The following is a 24,839-nucleotide window of genomic DNA, read 5'->3' on the forward strand; positions in this document are numbered from 1 at the left end:
ACTGTTGCCCCCACAACAACAACTGCTGCTCCAACCACAACAACTTTGGCTCCTTCTACCACAACTACCCCTCCAACTACCACAACTGTGGCTCCAACTACCACAACTACCCCTCCAACAACCACAACTGCAGCTCCAACTACCACAACTGACTCTCCAACTACCACAACTGCGGCTCCAACGACCACAACTGTCGCTCCAGCAACCACAACTGATGCTCCAACTACAACAACTGTGCGCCCAACCACAACAACTGCAGCTCCAACAACTGCATCCCCCACAATAAAAACTGCTGCAGCGACTTCAACTGCAGCTACCACTAAAAGATCTATTACACGACTCTGTCCTGGAGGGAACGATGGAACCACAACTCCCACAACAATAAAAACTGCCCCTACAACAACCACAACTTCGGCTCCAACAATCACAACTTCAGCTCCAACTACCACAACTGCTGGTCCAACCACCTCAACTGCTCCTCCAACTACCACAACTGCAGCTCCAACTACAACAACTGCTGCTCCAACTACCACAACTGCTGCTCCAACTACCACAACTGCTGCTCCAACCACCACAACTGTAGCTCCAACTACCACAACTGCTGCTCCAACTACCTCAACTGCAGCTCCAACTACCACAACTGCTGCTCCAACTACCACAACTGCTCCTCCAACTACAACAACTTTGGCCCAAACCACCACAACTGCCCCTCTTACTACCACAACTGCTGCTCCAACCACCACAACTGCCCCTCCAACGACAACAACTGTGGCTCCAACTACAACAACTACTGCCCCCACATCGACTTCAGCTGCCCCAACTACTACAAGTGCTGCCCCAACAACAACCGCTGCAACAACTACAACTGTAGCCCCAACAACCGCATCCCCCACAATAAAAACTGCTGCAGCGACTACAACTGCAGCTACCACTAAAAGATCCATTACACGACTATGTCCTGGAGGGAGCGATGGGAACACAACTCCAACAACAATAAAAACTGCCTCTACAACAACCAGAAAAACTTCCATAGCGGCCCTGACAACTACAACTGCAATCCCAACAATCAGAACAGCTGCACTAACTACAACAACTGCTACCCCTACAACAACTGTTGCCCCCACAACGACAACTGCAGCCCCAACTACAACTGTTGCCCCAACAACGACAACTGTTGCCCCAACAACGACAACTGTTGCCCCCACAACAACTGCTGTACCAACAACGACAACTTTTGCCCCCACAACAACAACTGCTGCACCAACAACAACAACTGCTGCACCAACTACAACAACTGCTGCACCATCAACGACAACTGTTGCCCCCACAACAACAACTGCTGCTCCAACCACAACAACTATGGCTCCTTCTACCACAACTACCCCTCCAACTACCACAACTGTGGCTCCAACTACCACAACTACCCCTCCAACAACCACAACTGCAGCTCCAACTACCACAACTGACTCTCCAACTACCACAACTGCGGCTCCAACGACCACAACTGTCGCTCCAGCAACCACAACTGATGCTCCAACTACAACAACTGTGCGCCCAACCACAACAACTGCGGCTCCAACAACTGCATCCCCCACAATAAAAACTGCTGCAGCGACTTCAACTGCAGCTACCACTAAAAGATCTATTACACGACTCTGTCCTGGAGGGAACGATGGAACCACAACTCCCAAAACAATAAAAACTGCCCCTACAACAACCACAACTGCGGCTCCAACAGTCACAACTGCAGCTCCAACTACCACAACTGCTGCTCCAACCACAACAACTGCTCCTCCAACTACCACAACTGCAGCTCCAACTACAACAACTGCTGCTCCAACTACCACAACTGCTGCTCCAACCACCACAACTGCAGCTCCAACTACCACAGCTGCTGCTCCAACTACCACAACTGCAGCTCCAACTACCACAACTGCTGCTCCAACTACCACAACTGCTCCTCCAACTACAACAACTTTGGCACAAACCACCACAACTGCCCCTCTTACTACCACAACTGCTGCTCCAACCACCACAACTGCTCCTCCAACGACAACAACTGTGGCTCCATCTACCACAACTGCAGCCCCAACTACAACAACTACTGCCCCCACATCGACTTCAGCTGCCCCAACTACAACAACTGCTGCCCCAACAACAACCGCTGCAACAACTACAACTGTAGCCCCAACAACCGCATCCCCCACAATAAAAACTGCTGCAGCGACTACAACTGCATCTACCACTAAAATATCTATTACACGACTCTGTCCTGGAGTGAGCAATGGGACCACAACTCCAACAACAATAAAAACTGCCCCTACAACAACCAGAAGAACTTCCATAGCGGCCCTGACTACATTAACCGCTGCCCCCACAACAACTGCTGCCCCAACTACAACAACACCTACCACAACAACCGCTGCAGCTACCACTAAAATATCTATTAAACGACTTTGTCCTGGAAGGATCAATGGGACCACAACTACCCCTACAACAACTAGAAAAACTTCCAAAGCTGCCCCGACAACTACAACTGCAATCCCAACAACCAGAAGAGCTGCACCAACTACAACAACTGCTGCCCCAACAACAACTGTTGCCCCCACAACGACAACTGCAGCCCCAACTACAACAACTGCTGCCCCAACTACAACTGTTGTCCCAACAACGACAACTGTTGCCCCCACAACAACAACTGATGCACCAATAACGACAACTGTTGCCCCCACTACAACAACTGCTGCACCAACTACAACACTTACCAAAACAACAACCACTACAGTTACCACTAAAATATCTATTAAACGACTCTGTCCTGGAGGAAGCGATGGGACCACAACTACCCCTACAACAACCAGAAAAACTTCCAAAGCTGCCCCAACTACAACTTCATTCCCAACAACCACAACAGCTGCACTAACTACAACAACTGCTGCCCCAACAACATTAACTGTTGCCCTAACTACAACATCTGCTGCCCCCACAACCACAACATCTGCACCAACTACAACAACTGCCGCCACAACCACAACAACTGCTGCACCAACAACGACAACTGTTGCCCCCACAACCACAACAGCTGCAACAACTACAACAACTGCTGCCCCAACTACAACAACTGCTGCCCCCACAACCACAACAACTGCACCGACTACAACATCTGCTGCCCTAACCACAACAACTGCTGCACCAACGACAACTGTTGCCCCAACAACAACAACTGCTGAACCAACTACAACAAATGCTGCCCCCACAACCGCAACAGCTGCACCAACTACAACAACTGCTGCCCCAACCACTATGACAATATCCATTCCAACACCCACTTCCACCCAAATAACCGCTGAAGCTACCACTAAAATATCTATTAAACGACTCTGTCCTGGAAAAAGCGATGGAACCACAACTCCCACAACAACAAAAAAAACAACCCCTACAAAAACAATTCAGACACCCACTACCCACAAAACCCCCACAACAACCACTGCAGCTTCCACTCAAGGATCTAGTAAAAGGCCCTGTGATGGAAAGAGCAATGGGTTTTATGCCAACCCTGATAACCCAAATTCTTACTACTGGTGTATTGCTCAGAAAGCTTACTTACAAAACTGCCCACAAGGTTTGATCTTTAAAGAATCCTGCAACTGCTGTGACTGGCCCACTGAAACCAAAACAGCTCCTGCTACCACAACCACGACTCCAATTACTACAACAACTCCTATTAGCACAACAACTACCGTTACAACAACCACTCCAAGACCCACTACCACCACATCAACCACTGCAGCTTCCACAAAAGGATCTAGTAAAATACCCTGTGATGGAAAGAGCAATGGGTTCTATGCCAACCCTGATAACCCAAGTTCTTACTACTGGTGTATTTCTCAGAAAGCTTACTTACAAAACTGCCCACAAGGTTTGATCTTTAAAGAATCCTGCAACTGCTGTGACTGGCCCACCGAAACCAAAACAGCTCCTGCTACCACAACCACGACTCCAATTACTACAACAACTCCTATTAGCACAACAACTACCGTTACAACAACCACTCCAAGACCCACTACCACCACATCAACCACTGCAGCTTCCACAAAAGGATCTAGTAAAATACCCTGTGATGGAAAGAGCAATGGGTTCTATGCCAACCCTGATAACCCAAGTTCTTACTACTGGTGTATTTCTCAGAAAGCTTACTTACAAAACTGCCCACAAGGTTTGATCTTTAAAGAATCCTGCAACTGCTGTGACTGGCCCACCGAAACCAAAACAGCTCCTGCTACCACAACCACGACTCCAATTACTACTACAACTCCTACAAGCACACCAACAACTACTCTTACAACAACCACTCCTAGACCCATTACCACCACAACAAACACTGCAGCTTCCACTAAAAGATCTAGTATAAGGCCCTGTGATGGAAAAAGCAATGGGTTTTACGCTAACTCTAATAACCCAAATTCTTACTACTGGTGTATTGCTCAGAAAGCTTACTTACAAAACTGCCCACAAGGTTTGATCTTTAAGGAATCCTGCAACTGCTGTGACTGGCCCACCGAAAACAAAACAGCTCCTGCTACCACAACCACGACTCCAATTACTACAACAACTCCTATTAGCACAACAACTACCGTTACAAAAACCACTCCAAGACCCACTACCACCACATCAACCACTGCAGCTTCCACAAAAGGATCTAGTAAAATACCCTGTGATGGAAAGAGCAATGGGTTCTATGCCAACCCTGATAACCCAAGTTCTTACTACTGGTGTATTTCTCAGAAAGCTTACTTACAAAACTGCCCACAAGGTTTGATCTTTAAAGAATCCTGCAACTGCTGTGACTGGCCCACCGAAACCAAAACAGCTTCTGCTACCACAACCACGACTCCAATTACTACTACAACTCCTACAAGCACACCAACAACTACTCTTACAACAACCACTCCTATACCCGTTACCACCACAACAACCACTGCAGCATCCACTAAAGGATCTAGTATAAGGCCCTGTGATGGAAAAAGCAATGGGTTTTACGCTAACTCTAATAACCCAAATTCTTACTACTGGTGTATTGCTCAGAAAGATTACTTACAAAACTGCCCACAAGGTTTGATCTTTAAGGAATCCTGCAACTGCTGTGACTGGCCCACCGAAACCAAAACAGCTCCTGCTACAAAAACCACGACTCCAATTACTACAACAACTCCTATTAGCACAACAACTACCGTTACAAAAACCACTCCAAGACCCACTACCACCACATCAACCACTGCAGCTTCCACAAAAGGATCTAGTAAAATACCCTGTGATGGAAAGAGCAATGGGTTCTATGCCAACCCTGATAACCCAAGTTCTTACTACTGGTGTATTTCTCAGAAAGCTTACTTACAAAACTGCCCACAAGGTTTGATCTTTAAAGAATCCTGCAACTGCTGTGACTGGCCCACCGAAACCAAAACAGCTCCTGCTACCACAACCACGACTCCAATTACTACAACAACTCCTATTAGCACAACAACTACCGTTACAACAACCACTCCAAGGCCCACTACCACCACATCAACCACTGCAGCTTCCACAAAAGGATCTAGTAAAATACACTGTGATGGAAAGAGCAATGGGTTCTATGCCAACCCTGATAACCCAAGTTCTTATTACTGGTGTATTTCTCAGAAAGCTTACTTACAAAACTGCCCACAAGGTTTGATCTTTAAAGAATCCTGCAACTGCTGTGACTGGCCCACCGAAACGAAAACAGCTCCTGCTACCACAACCACGACTCCAATTACTACAACAACTCCTATTAGCACAACAGCTACCGTTACAACAACCACTCCAAGGCCCACTACCACCACATCAACCACTGCAGCTTCCACAAAAGGATCTAGTAAAATACACTGTGATGGAAAGAGCAATGGGTTCTATGCCAACCCTGATAACCCAAGTTCTTACTACTGGTGTATTTCTCAGAAAGCTTACTTACAAAACTGCCCACAAGGTTTGATCTTTAAAGAATCCTGCAACTGCTGTGACTGGCCCACCGAAACCAAAACAGCTCCTGCTACCACAACCACGACTCCAATTACTACTACAACTCCTACAAGCACACCAACAACTACTCTTACAACAACCACTCCTAGACCCGTTACCACCACAACAACCACTGCAGCTTCCGCTAAAGGATCTAGTATAAGGCCCTGTGATGGAAAAAGCAATGGGTTTTACGCTAACTCTAATAACCCAAATTCTTACTACTGGTGTATTGCTCAGAAAGCTTACTTACAAAACTGCCCACAAGGTTTGATCTTTAAGGAATCCTGCAACTGCTGTGACTGGCCCACCAAAACCAAAACAGCTCCTGCTAGCACAACCACGACTCAAATTACTACAACAACTCCTATTAGCACAACAACTACCGTTACAACAACCACTCCAAGACCCACTACCACCACATCAACCACTGCAGCTTCCACAAAAGGATCTAGTAAAATACCCTGTGATGGAAAGAGCAATGGGTTCTATGTCAACCCTGATAACCCAAGTTCTTACTACTGGTGTATTTCTCAGAAATCTTACTTACAAAACTGCCCACAAGGTTTGATCTTTAAAGAATCCTGCAACTGCTGTGACTGGCCCACCGAGACCAAAACAACTCCTGCTACCACAACCACGACTCCAATTACTACAACAACTCCTACAAGCATACCAACAACTACTCTTACAACAACCACTCCTAGACCCGTTACCACCACAACAACCCCTGCAGCTTCCGCTAAAGGATCTAGTAAAAGGCCCTGTGATGGAAAAAGCGATGGGTTTTACGCTAACTCTAATAACCCAAATTCTTACTACTGGTGTATTTCTCAGAAAGCTTACTTACAAAACTGCCCACAAGGTTTGATCTTTAAGGAATCCTGCAACTGCTGTGACTGGCCCACCAAAACCAAAACAGCTCATGCTACCACAACCACGACTCCAATTACTACTACAACTCCTACAAGCACAACAACAACTACCGTTACAACAACCACTCCAAGACCCACTACCACCAAAACAGCCACTGCATCTTCCACTAAAGGATCAACAACTACCCCTACCACAACAATAAAAACAACTCCCACAACCATAACAATGGCATCTCTTAGGAGACTCTGTCCTGCAGACAGCGATGTGACCACAACTCCCAGAACCACAACAAATACCCCTACAAGAACAATAAAAACAAATCCCAAAACCACAACAACAATATCTCTTAGGTGACTCTGTCCTGCAGGGAGTGATTGGACCACAATTCCCACTACCACAACAACAATAAAAGCTTCCAAAACCACAACAACAACCATTCGGAAACCCACTACCACCTCAACCACCACTGCAGCTACCTCTGAAGGATTTAGATGTGATGGAAAGAGCAATGGTTTTTACGCCAACCCTTATAACCCAAATTCTTACTACTGGTGTATTGCTCAGACAACTGAAAACTTACTTCCAAAACTGCCCACAAGGTTTGATATTTAAAGAATCCTGCAACTGCTGTGACCGGCCCACCGAAACCAAAGCTCCTGCTACCACATCCAAGACTCCAATTACTACAACTTCGACGACCACAACTCCCACAAGCACAACAACAACCACTCCAAGTCCCACTACCACCACAATAACCACAACCACTAAAGCTAGTCGAAAACCCTGTAGTGGTAAGGGGAATGGGTATTACGCAAACCCTGATAACCCAAATTCTTTCTACCAATGTTTTAATCAGATAACTTACATCCAAAACTGCCCACAAGGTTTGATCTTTAGAGAATACTGCAAATGCTGTGACTGGCCCACTAAATAGAATGAAGGAATACTGCAAATGCTGTGATTGGTGAAACCAAAAGCTACCACTAAAGCAGCTAATGAAAAATTATTTTGCATAATTTTCAAGAGAGGAGGAAAGAGGGCTTCAAAGAAGCCAGCCATCTATCGAGGCAATCATGAAGCTATCAGACAGTGATGACAGTCTAGTTGACTATGGTGAAGGAGGAAAGATACCGTTCAACGAGGACGGTTCTTTCATTGGCCAGTACACAGGAACCAGGAAAGATGTCAGGGATTTGGACTTTGGTTGAACTCTGGAGATCCACTCTCCAATGAATACCATTTACTCACTGGCATAAAGACAAACATCAATATGCCTTCCTGACTCAGCTATTTGCCATGTGACTTTACCCTAGTTATGCCCTCCACCTTGACTTAGGACCTTGTGGTGCTGGAGGAAACAGCTGGACCCTGAGGTGCTGTTACCCTCTGTGTCCATGCAGGCCAACAACCTTCATGCATTTAAAGGGGAATATGGTGGAATAGAGATGATCTGCTTATTCATCTGATGAAAAGCAAGCTTTCCTTTTAGTGTTTCGTATTGCATTTCCTGTAAATAAAAATGCTGTGTGTTATGCACATGTACAAACATGTTCAGTTATCCTGTCAAGAGAGGTTGTACAACAGAGCAGACAGAAGTGGATCAGTTTATCATGTTGATAAAAGCATTTGCAAGGCCAGTTTAACTAATATTATTACATGTTTTTTTTTCTTTCAGCTAATTTCAATAATGACATTTGTGTTATTTTTGTATGTTGGTTGTTTGAAATGAGGGTTGCATATTATACTTTCAGGTAGAGAGGAGTAACAATGTAGACCCTGAAATTAGATAATCTCCTCTTTGGACAACTAGTGTTGAAAGTACAGTGTTGGAGTATAAAGGGTTGTTGGTGATGGCTGAAGGATGATACATGATCCCCAGGGACTAACGATTCATCTGCACAGCCAACAGGCAAGCTTCAAACCATCGGCGCAACAGCAAGCAGCCATTACACAACTGTAAACTCTGAAAGTTCTCATGTTTCTCCATCAACTTGGCTTAGCTGTCTCCCGCTTTCACTCACTATGTAGATTTAAATACATTATTAATCTTGTTGTAACAGCTTTAGTTTATTTGACCCATAACATCATCTGTGTATAACCACAGTTATGTCCTACATGTAAATAAAGTAAACATATTTATTCTTAGTACGTTTGATATCACTCTGAATTTTTACATTTTGCTGGGCCTTTTCCTATTTTTGAATATACATATTAGAATTTGTTTGAACCATTCACAATTTGTCTGGGTTTAAGCTTAAACAATGCACTCTGATATTGAGTTTTTACTATTGCACCTCTGTAATCACTTGAATATAAGACAACGTTGTATCAAATATGGAATAACATAAAAGGCTTTTCCCTTGTTGAGTTCCCAGTTGATGCAAAGTCTTCAGGAGGTAAAGACTGGCTGCAACAAACAGTGCTATTTATGATGAAGACCAAAAATAGAAAGAAATCAGTGTGTTTCCAAATATTATGTTATTTGATTTGTTTCACAAGAGTCAATGGGTATATAAATCAATTATTAGCTTTCTAGTCTAAGCTTTGCACAAATCAACATTCATTTATTCTATTAAGGTTTTGTACACAGGTGGCATGCTTCAAATTGAGGACTTATCATGTGTCTAATTAATTTATCCATAGATCATAGAACAAAAATCTACAGTCCAGTACAACACTATACATCTATAAAACACACATCACTGGACAGGCACATCATACTACCCTCCTCAGTTTCTTACTCAATGGAACAATCAGGAATTATAAAAAGCCTCCGGTTCCACATGCAACTCCTTTGCTTGAGAGAGAAGATAGATTATGATGATCTGTTTTATCATTCATCAAACAATACGTTGTGTAGGATTGACCTTTATGACCCTAAATGTTGCACAAACACAACAAACACATAGCATGACTGCCACATGACATGCAGCATAATCTGGATCTAAGTGACTGAGTTCACATAACCTCATGTGCATCATGTGCAATTATCTTTTCATAAAGCATCAGTTACACCTCACATTCATCCTTTGTACCTGTTCAATCATGTCCATAAAATATCATAGACACATCCAGCCAAACACCACGGTGCAAGTTAGTCATTAGCGCACAGAGGTGCTAGGGGTGTGCGATATTGACAAAAAATATCTAAACATTTTGGGGGATTTTGCAGTTAACAGTAATTGACGATATTTGGCATCCCTCAAAATGTGTGAAAAAAACATGTCAAAATTGTTTTTGTAAAAGCTGTTCTAGCTCTGGTTACTAGCATATTAGATGTCAGTGATTATAGAAAAATGTATTCAAGAAAAACAGGTCTTTTTCATTGACTTGAGGGTTGGGCAATGTTGGGGGCGGGGGTAACTGTACTGATAGGCTACTCTCCTGACGGGAGTCAAAACTCTTATAAAGTAAAGCCCTCTCTCCCTCTCTCTTTCTGTCGGTCTGTCTCCTTCCCCCATTCACTGCAAAGTCCCTCTGCTAATGTTGGCTTTAAAACTTCTTTGTTGTTGTTTCTTTTTTGAGTGATGTAAGCCTAGCCTTCTCGATATTGTAATTTTGCAATATTTTTTAAGATATTATCATAGAGGATGAATATATAAGGGGTTAACATACTACAGGATAATAGTTTGGTGACAACATCTACTTTCATGTGGTGAGATACAGTATACTCTTAACAAATTCAGTTCATCCCCTTGTCAACTAACATAAATGTCTGAGGGCAACACTGACAGTTTAATACAACACAGAATTGAACTTGATGTAGATTTATTAATCAACACAAACCCAACATAGAAGGATATTTCAAACAAAAAAATCACAAATCACATTGAGGATAGTTCAGTCATCATTTTCCTTCCGTTTCTACAGATTTGCACTTTTTCTCCAAGGAGGCATTATTCAGTGGTTTGATGAGCAAATTGTGCCATGTGCCGTAAGAGGGAATTGAGTGGGTTGAGTCTGATAACAGGCAGAGCTTTGAAGTCAAGGTAATAAAATAAATATTACCCCTCACATCTACTTTTATGGAGATAATATGAAAAAGATGAAAGCAGTGTATCACTATCACTTCTTGCCAGCTGTCAGTCAATATGTGCTTCCTAAATTAGTACGCCCACTGGGTCTAGTTGATAATGATGAAGCTGCACTCAACAATAATGTTTACTACAGTGTCAGAAGGTGGCACTCTAACTTGATAAATATAACCATTGCACGTGTCGATTTAAAGGCATACACTGGTGCCTTATGATCATGATTCAACTAGCTTTTTTTAAATTGTAATGCAAAATATGTTGGAGCTCATTAATATAATGTGGACTATAATAAATTGGGAATTGAATTACTGCTTTCGTCCAGAGTGGTAGAATACAAACCAAGGTGCAGAAAGGACCACATTAAAACAGCAAATAGTCTATTTCTTACATGATAAAGACACCAGACTTCAAATACTTGTGTTGTGTGTTACTCATGTTCCTGTTTCAGTTTATTTGACAAATCACTGACAAAGGTCTCATTTAGTTCGAAATGTTGCTTTGAAAAATGCACAGGACTGTGTGCTGATCTTTTGTTTTGCCTTTTTATACTCTGGCATGAGGCCATGCTAGACCATTCAGGGGTGGCGACAATGCGTTGGTCCTGTTGAATAGTGTCAGTATCATTTCTAACAATGGAAATAGCTCATGCATAATTCACCTTACCAACTAGTACGTTTTGCTTCTGTCCTCTTCAGACACCAACCAGTAAACCAACCAGAAAGAGGCAAAACACCTTAGACTTGTTCTTCAGACCAAACCATGTAAGTTGAAATGCTGTTTTCACTATTTATCTACATATTATTTTTGAGTGGCAGCAGGACTGAGAGTATTGAGGAGACTTCACAGGTGAGGAGATAGACATGGATACAGCGGTGAACTTAGTTTCAAGTTGGATAGACAGACATTGGTCAGCAACATCATCAGTTAATTACTTTGTAGTTTATCTGGTCACGCTTACTTGGCCATATTATTGAAATTTATAGTAAAAAGAAGTATACTGAATTGGGCTCATTTTAATTGATAATATGTAAATGCCAGAACAGTACATAATGCCAAATCCTAATTTCGCCTAGGGTACCAAAATGATATGAGCCAGCACTGACGGAATGTAAGGATTACAAAGGGTCACTCGTTTTTGTTACTATGCAGTAGAGAAAGTTTTTTTTAACTCAATATGTTAAGTGTCACAACTTCAGCCACAATTTAGTTTTTTCACATGTCTGTTTTCCTGGTTTCCATTCTAACTCTCATGTCATTTCAGACCCGGCCACTCCCCCCTGCTCTGCACTACCAGTTAATTGCATTCACCTGGCCTCCCCATACTCACCTTGTATCAGCCCCTCAGTATATATTCCACTCCATTTCCCTCAGTTCTCTGCCAGATTGTCTATCTTGTTCACGTAGCGCTCCAGCATTCCAGCCTATTCCGCATTCATTCCGCATTCATTCCGCATTCATTCTGTCTGCCTGTCTGCCTGCCTGTTTGCATTTTGACCCACCCTTTGGACCTTGGATTCCCCTTTTGCCTGCCCCTACTGGACTCGTTTGCCGTGATATCCGGCTACCTGGTTTGACTTATGCTCTTTATTAAAACTGTGTTGCTGCACCTGAACTGTTGTCTGTCTATTATTGGGTTGGGTTCTTGCCTGCCATTTTGTGTCAACCTGATAGTACAATCTGGCCAAAAGATGAAACCAGCCGACACAGAGCTAATAAAGCAAGAAGTGGCAGCACAAGGTGCCGCTCTACACCAGCATTTGAAACAGTTCACCGCTATGGAAGTGGCTTTCCAGGAAGCTTCTGCACGCCACAATCAACATTTTGAGACTCTGAGCGGCCAGCTCCAGCAGCTCACGCAGGCCAGTCAGACCCCAGCGGTTCAACCACCCCCCAGCCCTCCTGTCCCTGCTGTCTCCCGTCCAGAGCCCCGCTTAAGTGCTCTAGAGCGCTTTTCTGGAGCTCCAGATACCTGTCGCTCCTTTATGACTCTGTGCTCATTAACTTTTGAACTACAGCCTCTCACATATCCCACGGAGAGGTCGAGAGTGGCTTTTATGATCACCCAGCTTACTGGGCGGGCCCGGAACTGGGGTGCCGCCGAGTGGGAGAAGCAGTCGGCACTCTGTTCTTCTGTGGCTGCCTTCTCTGAGGGTATTCGGAAGGTGTTTGATCATGCTACCCCTGGTCGAGAGGCTGCTCGGGGCCTGTTTAACCTGGAGCTGGAGAGTGACTGATTATTCCATTGAGTTCCGGACTATCACTGCGGAGAGTGACTGGAACTCTTCCTCCCTGGCTGACTCCTTTTACCACGGACTTTCTGATGCCATCAAGGACGAGCTGGCGGCCCGGGACCCTCCAAAGGATTTGGACGTTCTCATCGCCACCGCTATCCGCATCGATGGACGTATCCAGGAAAGGAGACGAGAGAGGGCACTGACCAGCACTTCCCGTGGCCTTCCACGTCCTCCAGCTTCACCTTCCACTTCAACGTGTTTTCCGACCGCTGCTGCCTCTAGTGACCCAGTTGAACCCATGCAGCTGGGCAGGACCAGGCTGTCAGCTGCTGAACGACAACGGCGCCAAAGGGAGAACTGTTGCATGTACTGTGGGGAGGGAGGCCATTACGTGTCATCCTGTCCAGTAAAAGACAGGGCTCACCAGGAATCCAGAGGGTGCTGGTGAGCCGCATCAGGAACTCTGAAAGGCCCTCTCGAGCACTACTTCATGCCCAGCTCAACTGTAATGGACTATCCCATACTGTCGCTGTCCTCATTGACTCTGGAGCTAACACTAACCTTCTGGATCGGGGCCTTACCATGCAGCTGGGTATTAACCAGGAACCATTGGCCGAGCCTATTGAGGCCACTGCTCTCGATGGGCGTCTCCTCTGCACTGTTCCTCTCCATCTGGGCATATCAAGTAACCACACTGAATTACTAACCTTTCACCTGATAAATGCATCTCAGCAGCCAGTTATCCTGGGGTATCCTTGGTTAATTAAACATAATCCACACATTGACTGGACCTTATCATTTCCAGAGGAATGAACATTTCAGACGTAACAGTGGCAGATATAGGTCCCCTCTCAGACCATTCCTGTTTATTTTTTGAGAGTAAAATGTCTGTGCACACAACTGATCAATCAAAAGTAATCAAAAAACGGTATATTACAGAAAATACCAGTGAAACATTTATTCAAGCATTTTCTTTAATACCACCCCTCCCCTTTAACTCAGTTAATGAGCTTTTAGACAACTTTAATGGCAAAATTACAAGTGTTATAGATGCTATTGCGCCCACTAAGATGAAGGTTGTCTCTGGTAAGAAAAGATCTCCCTGGAGAAATGCCCCGCAGGTCAGAATAGAAAAAAGAGAGTGCCGTAAAGCAGAACGCAGGTGGCGAAAAACAAATCTCCAGGTTCATTATGACATCTTCAAAGAGAAACTTTGCACTTTTAACTCAGAGATGAAAAGTGCAAGGCAGTCTTTCTTTTCTGACATCACCAAAAACAACAACAATGCACGTGCCCTGTTTGCTACTGTCGACAGATTAACAAACCCTCCTGTGTCAGTAGCGTCTGAACATCTCTCCACGAGGGCCTGCAATGAATTTGCCTCCTTCTTTACTGAGAAAATTCACAAAATTAGACAAGCTGTCACTGCATCAATACAAAGTTCAACATATGTGTCATCGCTATGCCCACTTAAAATCAATCCAAATGCAATGACACAATTTTATCTGATAAACCACAAAAACCTGGAGGACATTATACAACACCTGAACTCCTCCTCCTGTTGCCTTGATATTCTTCCCACAGGCTTCTTTAAAACTGTTTTTAGCTGTATGGCCTCAGATGTTCTACAAATTGTCAACATGTCCCTTCGGACAGGTGTATTCCCACAGGCCCTGAAAACAGCAGTCATCAAGCCACTCCTAAAAAAGAACAATCTAGATACATCGCTCATGAACAATTATAGGCCCATATCTAACCTACCATTTTTAAGCAAAATCATTGAAAAAGCTGTTTATCATCAGCTAAATAACCACTTAGAAATGAACAACTGCTTTGATGTTTTCCAGTCAGGATTCCGACAACACCACAGCACTGAGACTGCTCTGGTTAAGGTCCTCAATGACATCCACTTAAACACAGACAGTGGCAAAAGTTCTGTTTTAGTTTTACTGGATCTCAGTGCCGCTTTTGACACAGTTAACCACAGCATATTACTAGATCGACTAGCAAACTGGGTTGGACTCTCTGGAACTGTACTAAACTGTTTTGAATCCTACTTAAAGGACAGAGACTACTATGTGTCAATAGGCAATTTCACATCTGAGTGGACACATATTGAATGCAGGGTCCCCCAAGGTTCCATTCCTGGGCCGCTTCTGTTTAACATCTACATGCTCCCATTAGCTCAGATTATGAATAAGAACAAATTATGCTACCATAATTATGCAGACGACACACAAATTTACATAACCATATCACCAGGAGACTACAGTCCGATACTACGGAGCCCCTAAAGGGACATGGAGGAAAAAAAAAGAAATTCGTAAAAAAACAAAAAAAAAAAAAAAAAACTCGAGATCTCGAGTTCAAACTCGAGATCTCGAGTTTGAAGTCAAGATCTCGAGTTTAAAGTCGAGATCTCGAGTTTAAAGTCGAGATCTCGACTTTGCCTTCAAACCTCTCTCACCGTCACCAATGGTCCATGCATCAAAGGCATATCAATTAATTTATGGGAAACCACACAATAGTGTCATGGAGGAGTACTTGGAGCATTCTTTTCTCACACTAACACCAAAATACAACCTATTAGGCCTAAATCTAACGTTTATTATGCACATTGGAGAGAAAAGTGACAATGCTTCACTTCATTTTGGCGCACCATGGACAGAGAGTGGAGGTCTAATTGTCAACACACACACACACACACACACACACACACACACACACACACACACACACACACACACACACACACACACACACACACACACACACACACACACACACACACACACACACACACACACACACACACACACACACACACACACACACAATATGTAGACGGTATACATTTGACTATATCAAAACGTGAACGTTTCCAAGACACAATGCCGCCTACACTTGAGGAGAACTCTGTTTGGCTGTATTGGCTGGTCTGATGAAGGCTATTATGAGTCGCAAAGAGTAATTTGCACCGGATTAGACTATGTCCGCGTTCTCCAGTGACTCCATATGATCGGATCTTGAAGCACTCACAATAGTGCAGGCAAAATATGAAATTCAATTGGATTATGCGAACTTTCTATTTTTCTTCACTTGGAGAGAGAAAAAGCGCTGTTCCCGTGCGCTCTGGCAGCACTACACCTGTGCCCGGCGTGAGCCTCAAACTGCGTCTTAATAGAAAAGATAACTGCAGGTCATATGACAAAACTAGCGATCGGACTAGGTTAGTAAAGCCTAATTAAGCCTTTCCCAGGAAGGGATCGTGTGTGAATAAAACACAGAGTCTGGACTGGCGTATTTTTAATAGCCTATAGCAGAACTTCCTTTGCTGTGCGCTGGGGAGAAACAGACACGCTGGTAACTATTCTGCTCCAGATCTGCACATTGGACAGCGCCACGCGATCCTCACAGTTTTGCTGCTGTTTAGTTAAAATTTGTGATTTTTTTGGGTGCAATAGATGAATAACATGTGCCGTCGGGTGAAGCCTCTTATCTCTCTCGACCGTGTGCGAGGCAAAACAAATCAGGCGCTGTTTCTCCCCAGCGCACAGCAGAGGAATTTCTGCTATAATTAGAAATCACCAGTGCAGACTCTCCTCAAACTATTAGTTTAATTTAGTTTTTATAATCAGCGATCGATTGTTTCATTTGTACACAGAGACAAACATGTAGGCATGTAGCGGTGTGGCACATTTACGCACGAAAGCTTCCCTCAGAACGGAAGAGAAAAAAATTAGCTTTTTTATTTAATTATTATTATTGTAGTCCAGACTGTGTTTTATTCACACACGATCCCTTCCTGGGAAAGGCTGAAAGTGTGAATGAGGCTTTACTAACTTAGTCCAATCGCTAGTTTTGTCATATGACCTGCAGTTATCTTTTCTATTAAGACACAGTTTGAGGCTCAAGGCGGGCACAGCTGGTGTAGTGCCAGAGCGCACAGGAACAGCGCTTTTTCTCTCTCCAAGTGAGGAAAAATAGAAAGTTCGCATAATCCGATTGAATTTCATATTTTGCCTGCACTATTGTGAGTGCTTCAAGATCCGATCATATGGAGTCACTGGAGAACGCGGACATAGTCTAATCCGGTGCAAATTATAGCCTTCATCAGACCAGCCAATACAGCCAAACAGAGTTCTCCTCAGGTGTAGTGTAGGCGGCATTGTGTCTTGGAAACGTTCACGTTTTGATATAGTCAAATGTACCGTCTACATATTGTGTGTGTGTGTGTGTGTGTGTGTGTGTGTGTGTGTGTGTGTGTGTGTGTGTGTGTGTGTGTGTGTGTGTGTTGACAATTAGACCTCCGCTCTCGGTCCATGGTGCGCCAAAATGAAGTGAATCATTGTCACTTTTCTCTCCAATGTGCATAATAAACGTTAGATTTAGGCCAAATAGGTTGTAGTTTGGTGTTAGTGTGAGAAAAGAATGCTCCAAGTACTCCTCCATGACACTATTGTGTGGTTTCCCATAAATTAATTGATATGCCTTTGATGCATGGACCATTGGTGACGGTGAGAGAGGTTTGAAGGCAAAGTCGAGATCTCGACTTTGAACTCGAGATCTTGACTTCAAACTCGAGATCTCGAGTTTGAACTCGAGATCTCGAGTTTGATTTTTTTTTTTTTTTTTTTTTTTTACCAACATTTTTTTTTCCCTCCATGTCCCTTTAGGGGCTCCGTACGATACAAGTACTGAGTAAGTGCATTGAACAAATCAATGATTGGATGTGCCAAAATTTCCTTCAATTAAACAACGACAAAACTGAAGCAATTGTCTTTGGTGCCAAAGATGAACAATTAAAAGTCAGCGTTTCTGTTATGCTAGAAACCACACACCAAGCCAGAAATCTTGGTGTTGTCATAGACTCCGACTTGAATTTCAAGAAACACATTAAATCAATTAATAAGTCAGCATACTACCACCTTAAAAACATATCAAGAATTAAAGGACTTATGTCTCAGCAAGATTTAGAAAAACTTGTCCATGGATTTATCTTTAGTAGACTTGACTACTGTAACAGTGTCCATGCAGGCCTTCCAAAAAAATCTATCAGACAGCTTCAGCTAATTCAGAACGCTGCTGCTCGAGTCCTCACTAGGACCAAAAAAGTTGATCACATTACCCCAGTTCTGAGGTCTTTACACTGGCTTCCTGTCACTCAAATAATTGATTTCAAAATACTGATGTTGGTTTATAAAGCACTAAATGGTTTAGCACCAAAATACATTACTGATCTGCTGATACGTTATGAACCGTCCAGAGCCCTTAGGTCGTCTGGGACAGGTTTACTTACAGTCCCAAGAGTTAGGACTAAATGAGGAGAAGCAGCTTTTAGTTTTTATGCACCAAATATCTGGAACAAACTCCCAGAAAACTTGAGGTCTGCTGCAACCCTCAGTTCTTTTAAATCGAGTCTGAAGACTTTTCTGTTTCCATTTTAACCTGTACTTTATATTTTATTTAAATGTTTTACTTCTTTTCATTCACTTTTAAATGTCTTCTAATGTGTTTTATGTATTTTAATCTTGCCCCTGTAAAGCACTTTGAGTGGCCTTGTGTTGGAATTGTGCTATATAAATAAACTTGCCTTGCCTTGCCTTCGAGGACTGGTTCCATTCTACAATGGAGTGATCAATGTCTTGCGGTCTGTCTGAAATCTGCTTTGTTACCTGCCTGCAACACCCCTTCTTCTAATGAGTTCCCAGATCTCTCAGGTGTCCCGTCGGAGTACTACGACTTAAAGGAGGTGTTTAACAATGTACGGGCCACCTCTCTTCCCCCACACCACCCGTATGATTGTGCCATTGACCTCCTCCCTGGCTCTTCCCCGCCCAGGGGGAGACTCTACTCTCTGTCAGCTCCTGAAACCAAGACCATGGACGAATACATAAACAACTCACTGGCAGCAGGCCTCATCCGTCCCTCTTCATCGCCTGCTGGAGCAAGGCAAGGCAAGGCAAGGCAAGGCAAGGCAATTTTATTTATAGAGCACATTTCAGGCACAGGGCCACTCAAGGTGCTTCACAGGGTTAAAATCAAATAAAGAATACAAATACAAAAAAAAAAAAAAAAAAAAAAAAAAAAAAATGAACAAATTTAAAACATGGATAAAAGTACAACATTTAAATAAAAGAATTAAAACATTTTACCAAAAAAAAAAAAAAAAAAAAAAAAAAATTACAGGTTAAAAGGGAAACAAGAACGTTTTGAGACCCGATTTAAAAGAGCTGAGAGTCTCAGCGGACCTCAGACTCTCTGGCAGTCCGTTCCAGACATTGGGCGCATAAACGCTGAATGCCGCCTCTCCCTGTTTAGTCCTAGCTCTGGGGACTTTTAAAAGACCTGTCCCAGACGACCTAAGGGCTCTGGGCGGCTCATAACGTATCAGCAGATCAGTAATGTATTTTGGCCCTAAACCATTTAAGGCTTTGTAGACCATCATCGATATTTTAAAATCAATTCTTTGAGTGACAGGAAGCCAGTGTAAAGACCTAAGAACTGGGGTAATGTGATCTACTTTTTTGGTCCTAGTGAGGACTCGAGCAGCAGCGTTCTGAATTAGCTGAAGCTGTCTGATTGATTTTTTAGGAAGGCCTGCAAAGACACTATTACAGTAGTCAAGTCTACTAAAAATAAATGCATGGACAAGTTTTTCTAAGTCCTGCTGAGATATTAGCCCTTTAATTCTCGATATATTTTTAAGGTGGTAGTAGGCTGACTTAGTAATTGATTTAATGTGTTTTTTGAAATTCAAGTCGGAATCTATCACTACTCCAAGATTTCTAGCTTGGTGTGTGCTTTCTAACATAACAGATTTAAGCTGTGCGCTGACTTTTGATTGTTCATCCCTGGCACCAAAGACAATTACTTCAGTTTTGGAAGCAGGGTTTTTCTTCGTGGGTAAGAAGGATAAATCCCTCCGGCCCTGCATCGATTACCGCGGTCTGAATGATGTCACCATTAAGAACAGGTGCCCCCTCCCTCTCATCTCTTATGCATTTGAACTTTTGCAAGGGGCCTATGTGTTTACCAAGCTTGATCTCAGGAATGCCTATCACCTAGTTCGCATTCGGGAGGGGGATGAGTGGAAGACGGCGTTCAATACCCCTAGGGGCCACTACGAGTACCTGGTAATGCCTTTCGGACTTACAAATGCTCCTGCAGTATTCCAAGCCTTATGGCGCTTTTCCACCGCATGGTATCAGCTCGACTCGACTCAACTCGCATTTTTGGCTTTTCCACCGCAATTTCATGGTACCTGGTACCACGTAGCGGCTGCTTTTTTGGTATCGCCTCGCTCTAGGTTCCAAGCGAGCTGAGCCGATGCTAAAAGGTGACGTCGGCAGACGGCCGGCCACTGATTGGCCAGAGACTATTGTCTGGCCAATCAGTGGCCAGAGACTACCGGCTTCATTCTGTTGTTTATTCTCCCCAACTCTCCGGGACTTTTGAGTGTATTTACGCCGCGTGCAGCCTTCTCTGGCTCTCTTTCATTTGATTTGCATCACAGATCTGAATTTATTTTCCATATATTCGCTAAGCTCACCCAGTGTTGGTTGTTGGGGAAGTTACTTATCATACGAGAGGAGACATGTAGGGCAGCTAGCAGCTAGGCTAATAGTAGCCAGCTGGGACAGACATGATAGCGAGCGATTACATTACAAGCCTCGGACTGAACTGATTACCTCAATAAAATATTCAGGCTGAGACACGGCTTGCATTTGAAAACACGTATCCTGAAACAAGCACTAAACAGTCAACTTTATCATGCCCGTGTTTACGTGCATAGGGATGTACGTGACGCATCCCTACAGCTGACTGTGTGGCAGAGTCACACATCGGGACAACAACCATCCCTTTTAATGGCCCGTAGAAATATTATTCTACTTCTTTTAGCAAACAGATACAAGGGGGGTATTTCTTAAACATTTTTCATCCGTGTTTTTGGCGGTTGGTTCAGTTAATAGTGCAACAACTGCTCGCAATTTCTGCTCTGCTACTTTGCTCCGGAGTAGGCTTTCAGCCCCTTACGACGACCCCGCCCACGTTCAGCAGGTACTATTTGCGGTGGAAAACGACCCGTGCTGCTACCAAACCAAGTTGAGTCGAGTCGAGCTATATTTGCGGTGGAAAAGCGCCATTAGTTAATGATGTGCTCCGGGATTTTCTCAATGTATTTGTGTTTGTATATCTTGATGACATCCTCATCTTCTCCAAGTCTGAACAGGACCACGTGCAGCATGTCCGCAGGGTTCTCCAGAGACTCCTAGAGAACCAGCTGTTCGTGAAGGCGGAGAAGTCTGAGAAGAAATTATTACCTTGGTTGTACCCCTAACCCTCTACAAGGAAAGGGGGCTATTGAGAGCAAGGCAAGATCCCAACCAACACAACGACCATGAGCAAGCTATTTTCTAATTGCAGGTATGGCACAATTTAAAAGCATGGAATTGATCTTGATTGATCGATGTCTTTTTACCTCATTTTGTACACTAACTAAATCCTTAACTTTGTAGATCTATGTCTTTACCTTGGCAGTTTGGGTGAGTTCACAAGTTATATAAATACTCTTTTGAATAGACCACCAAATACAATCATATGTTTAGGTTTATGTTATGTTTGTGGAGTTGATGATGATTCCTCAAATAAAACAATTTCTGTTTTAAGTCTTGGCTACCAGACTGGTTTGTTATTTCACTAACTGGTCCCAGTACCGACCTGGCAATGGGAAGTTTATGCCTGTTAATATTGATCCAAACCTTTGTACCCACCTTATCTATGCCTTTTCTGGGATCAGCGAGGCAAATGAATTGGTCCAGATAGAATGGAACGATGACACACTCTATAAATCATTCAATGGACTCAAACAAAGGTTAATCAAAGATGTTCTAACATTATCTCTTCCGAAATGGTATGAAAAATAATACCAGCCGCAAACTTAATTTTTAAAATTCCCTCAGGAGCAGAATCTTAAAACACTGTTGGCAGTCGGAGGATGGAACTTTGGATCCCCAAAGTGAGATATAAAAAATAAATAAAACTATCAATAAAGATACATACGTATAAAATGTGTTTTTTTTAAAACCCAAAATGTTACCAAGGTTTTCTTCAATGGTGTCGACAAAGGCCAACAGAAATACATTCATCCAGTCTTCTATCAAACTACTAAGACAATATGGTTTTGATGGACTAGACCTGGACTGGGAATACCCAAGCAAAGATTCACTCCATTATGCAAGGTTTGATTCAGAGTTGTTTTTGCTGGTTTAGAACTTATGATTAACATGAGCCATGACGTGACTTTTCAACAACTCTGTGGTGCACAGGAACTCCTAGAGGCCTACGAGGCTGAGGGAACAGCAACTGGGCGGCCCAGATTGTTGATTGCTGCTGCTGTGCCTGCTGGCAAAGGAACCATCGATGCTGGTTATGAAATTGCAGAGATGGCAAAGTACACTAAAATGTTTTGCTCAACATAATCCCCATGATTAGATGTCGTCATGTTTTGGGGAACTTGATTCTTGCATTTTGTCAAGTACCTGGACTTCATTAATGTGATGACGTATGACTTTCATGGCTCCTGGGAGAGTGTGACAGGACATCAAAGCCCCTTATACAATGGATCCCAAGACACCGGGGACAACATTTACTTAAATACTGTGTTGTTCAGAGACCCAGCTGTACAATATTCTGTATTTTGATTGTAATGTAGTATGTGATGGTGTCCTATAAACCCATGAGGGTTGGGCACTTTGAGTGCAGGACACAAAAACCAAAATAAAAATGAATGAATGAATGAATGAGTATAGGGAGGAATTTATTTAGCTGCATCACAAATGCAAAACAGTGCTTCCCTCATTTCCGCGATTGCAAACGTTTTGCTTTGTTCAAGAAAAATACATCCAAGAAAAAAAAATCAAAACATTTTATGCTCAGCTGAGGTGGAAAAGTGGATGTATGAATACTTGCAATATGCAAAAAAGTGCAATGGACACAGACTTATAAAATATATCAGAATGTTCATGAAGCATGTTACTACATTGTTTCTACTGTTGATAAATATGCATACGCCGACAGTGTTGTTGTAATTCCGCAGAATTCCTCATGGGGGCAACAGAGGTTACGCACTATAGCTTTAAAAAGTATGGATTGAATCGTGAATTTATGAGCATTTTCTTTTACTGATTTTTGGAAAAAGTTAAAATCTGCACTGCTTTTAAAAGGTAGTTTGATCTTTTTTTTATTATTATTATTTCAGGACTTTGCCATGAGGTATTGGCGAGACAAGGGAACACCTGAAGAGAAGCTGAATATGGGCTTTGCTACATATGGGAGAACATTACCCAGTCTACCCAATCCAGTCAGGTTGGAGCACCAGCCAGTGGTCCGGCTGCTGCTGGTGCGTTTACAAAGGAGGCTGGCTGGCTTCTGGTCCTAGGAGGCTGGCTTCTGGTGCAACTATTTATCTCGCTCTCTAACTATTAGTTAGTGATGAAAATAAAAAACTGTTTTGTTATGAAGTTATCACAAGGAACTTTAATACATTGTTTGATTGCAATTTAAACTTTAATTGTCTCTTTTAGATATGCCCTTTTCTTCAAGGGGCAAGTGTGCACTTGACTGAGGACCAAAAAGTTACATATGCTGTCAAACAAAATAAGTGGGTCGGATATGATAACAAGGACAGCTATGAGGCTAAGGTAGTCATGTGTTTCTTTTATAAGAATGCGGCTCAATTCTAAAGTTAAGTTAAATACAATGATAAAATGAACACGTTGCTGTTGTTGTTTATTAAGGTGCGTTACCTAAAAGACAACCAATTTGGTGGAGCCTTTATCTGGGCTCTGGATCTAGATGACTTTAATGGTCAGTTCTGTGAAGAAGGAAACTACCCCCTCATCAGCTATCTCCGCTCTCTTTTAGCCTCGGGTAAGTAGCAATCATATACTGATGGATAAAATATTTTGTCATAATCCCCACAGCATTCACTTTTTGACCTTTTTTGTTTATTCTGATTGTATACAATTCTAATGATTTATTTATTTCCAAAGATCTCCCAATGACACCGTCGACAGACACAAATTTGCCCAACTCACCTCCTCCCAGACCTACAACTACCGCTCCAACTGAGATCCCAGACAAAGACAACATCTGTGCTACAAAGACCGGGGGGCTATATGCCAAACCAGATGCTCCAGGTTCTTTTTACAACTGTGTCAACGCCGGCATCACTTGGATCCAAAACTGTCAAGCTACTTTGGTTTTCCGGGAAAGCTGCAAATGCTGTGACTGGCCTTATAAACTGTAAAAAAAACTGCAGTTATCAACAGTCATCAAACAGTATTTCTGTTGCGTTAACAGTTTCTTGAGTGTCTGCAATACGTTCGTTCCTAAAAATTAGAATGTACTACTTATGATACACTTTTATTTTTTAAATTAAAACTAATTACCTTCAAATTTCCTGTGAAATACATTTTTCCCCATACAGCTTATTACACCTTATTTTATGCATTTAACACACAATGGTGATCCTTAACAAGAGTCAATGTCTCGTATTCTTCAATTACACTATGATCACATATTATATATATAAACCCTTTTATAATTGTCTTTAATACATACAAAAATGGAAACAAACAAGGTTGACATTATGAAC

General features: G+C 42.9%; 1 pseudogene across 1 annotated transcript; it reads left to right on the top strand.

Moving 5' to 3' along the window:
- The first annotated feature begins 953 nt into the window (after window positions 1-953).
- On the top strand, window positions 954-24,491 carry LOC307252901 (acidic mammalian chitinase-like; annotated as a pseudogene). The gene is made up of 12 exons: window positions 954-1,215; window positions 12,618-12,823; window positions 13,137-13,350; window positions 21,851-22,068; window positions 22,150-22,199; window positions 22,285-22,422; window positions 22,510-22,634; window positions 22,720-22,842; window positions 23,442-23,635; window positions 23,767-23,883; window positions 23,980-24,112; window positions 24,235-24,491. The product of its transcript is annotated as an acidic mammalian chitinase-like (transcript).
- Window positions 24,492-24,839: the final 348 nt, after the last annotated feature.

This window comes from Ammodytes marinus (genome assembly GCF_949987685.1).
Source record: "Ammodytes marinus genome assembly, chromosome: 7".
Lineage (NCBI taxonomy): Eukaryota > Metazoa > Chordata > Actinopteri > Uranoscopiformes > Ammodytidae > Ammodytes > Ammodytes marinus.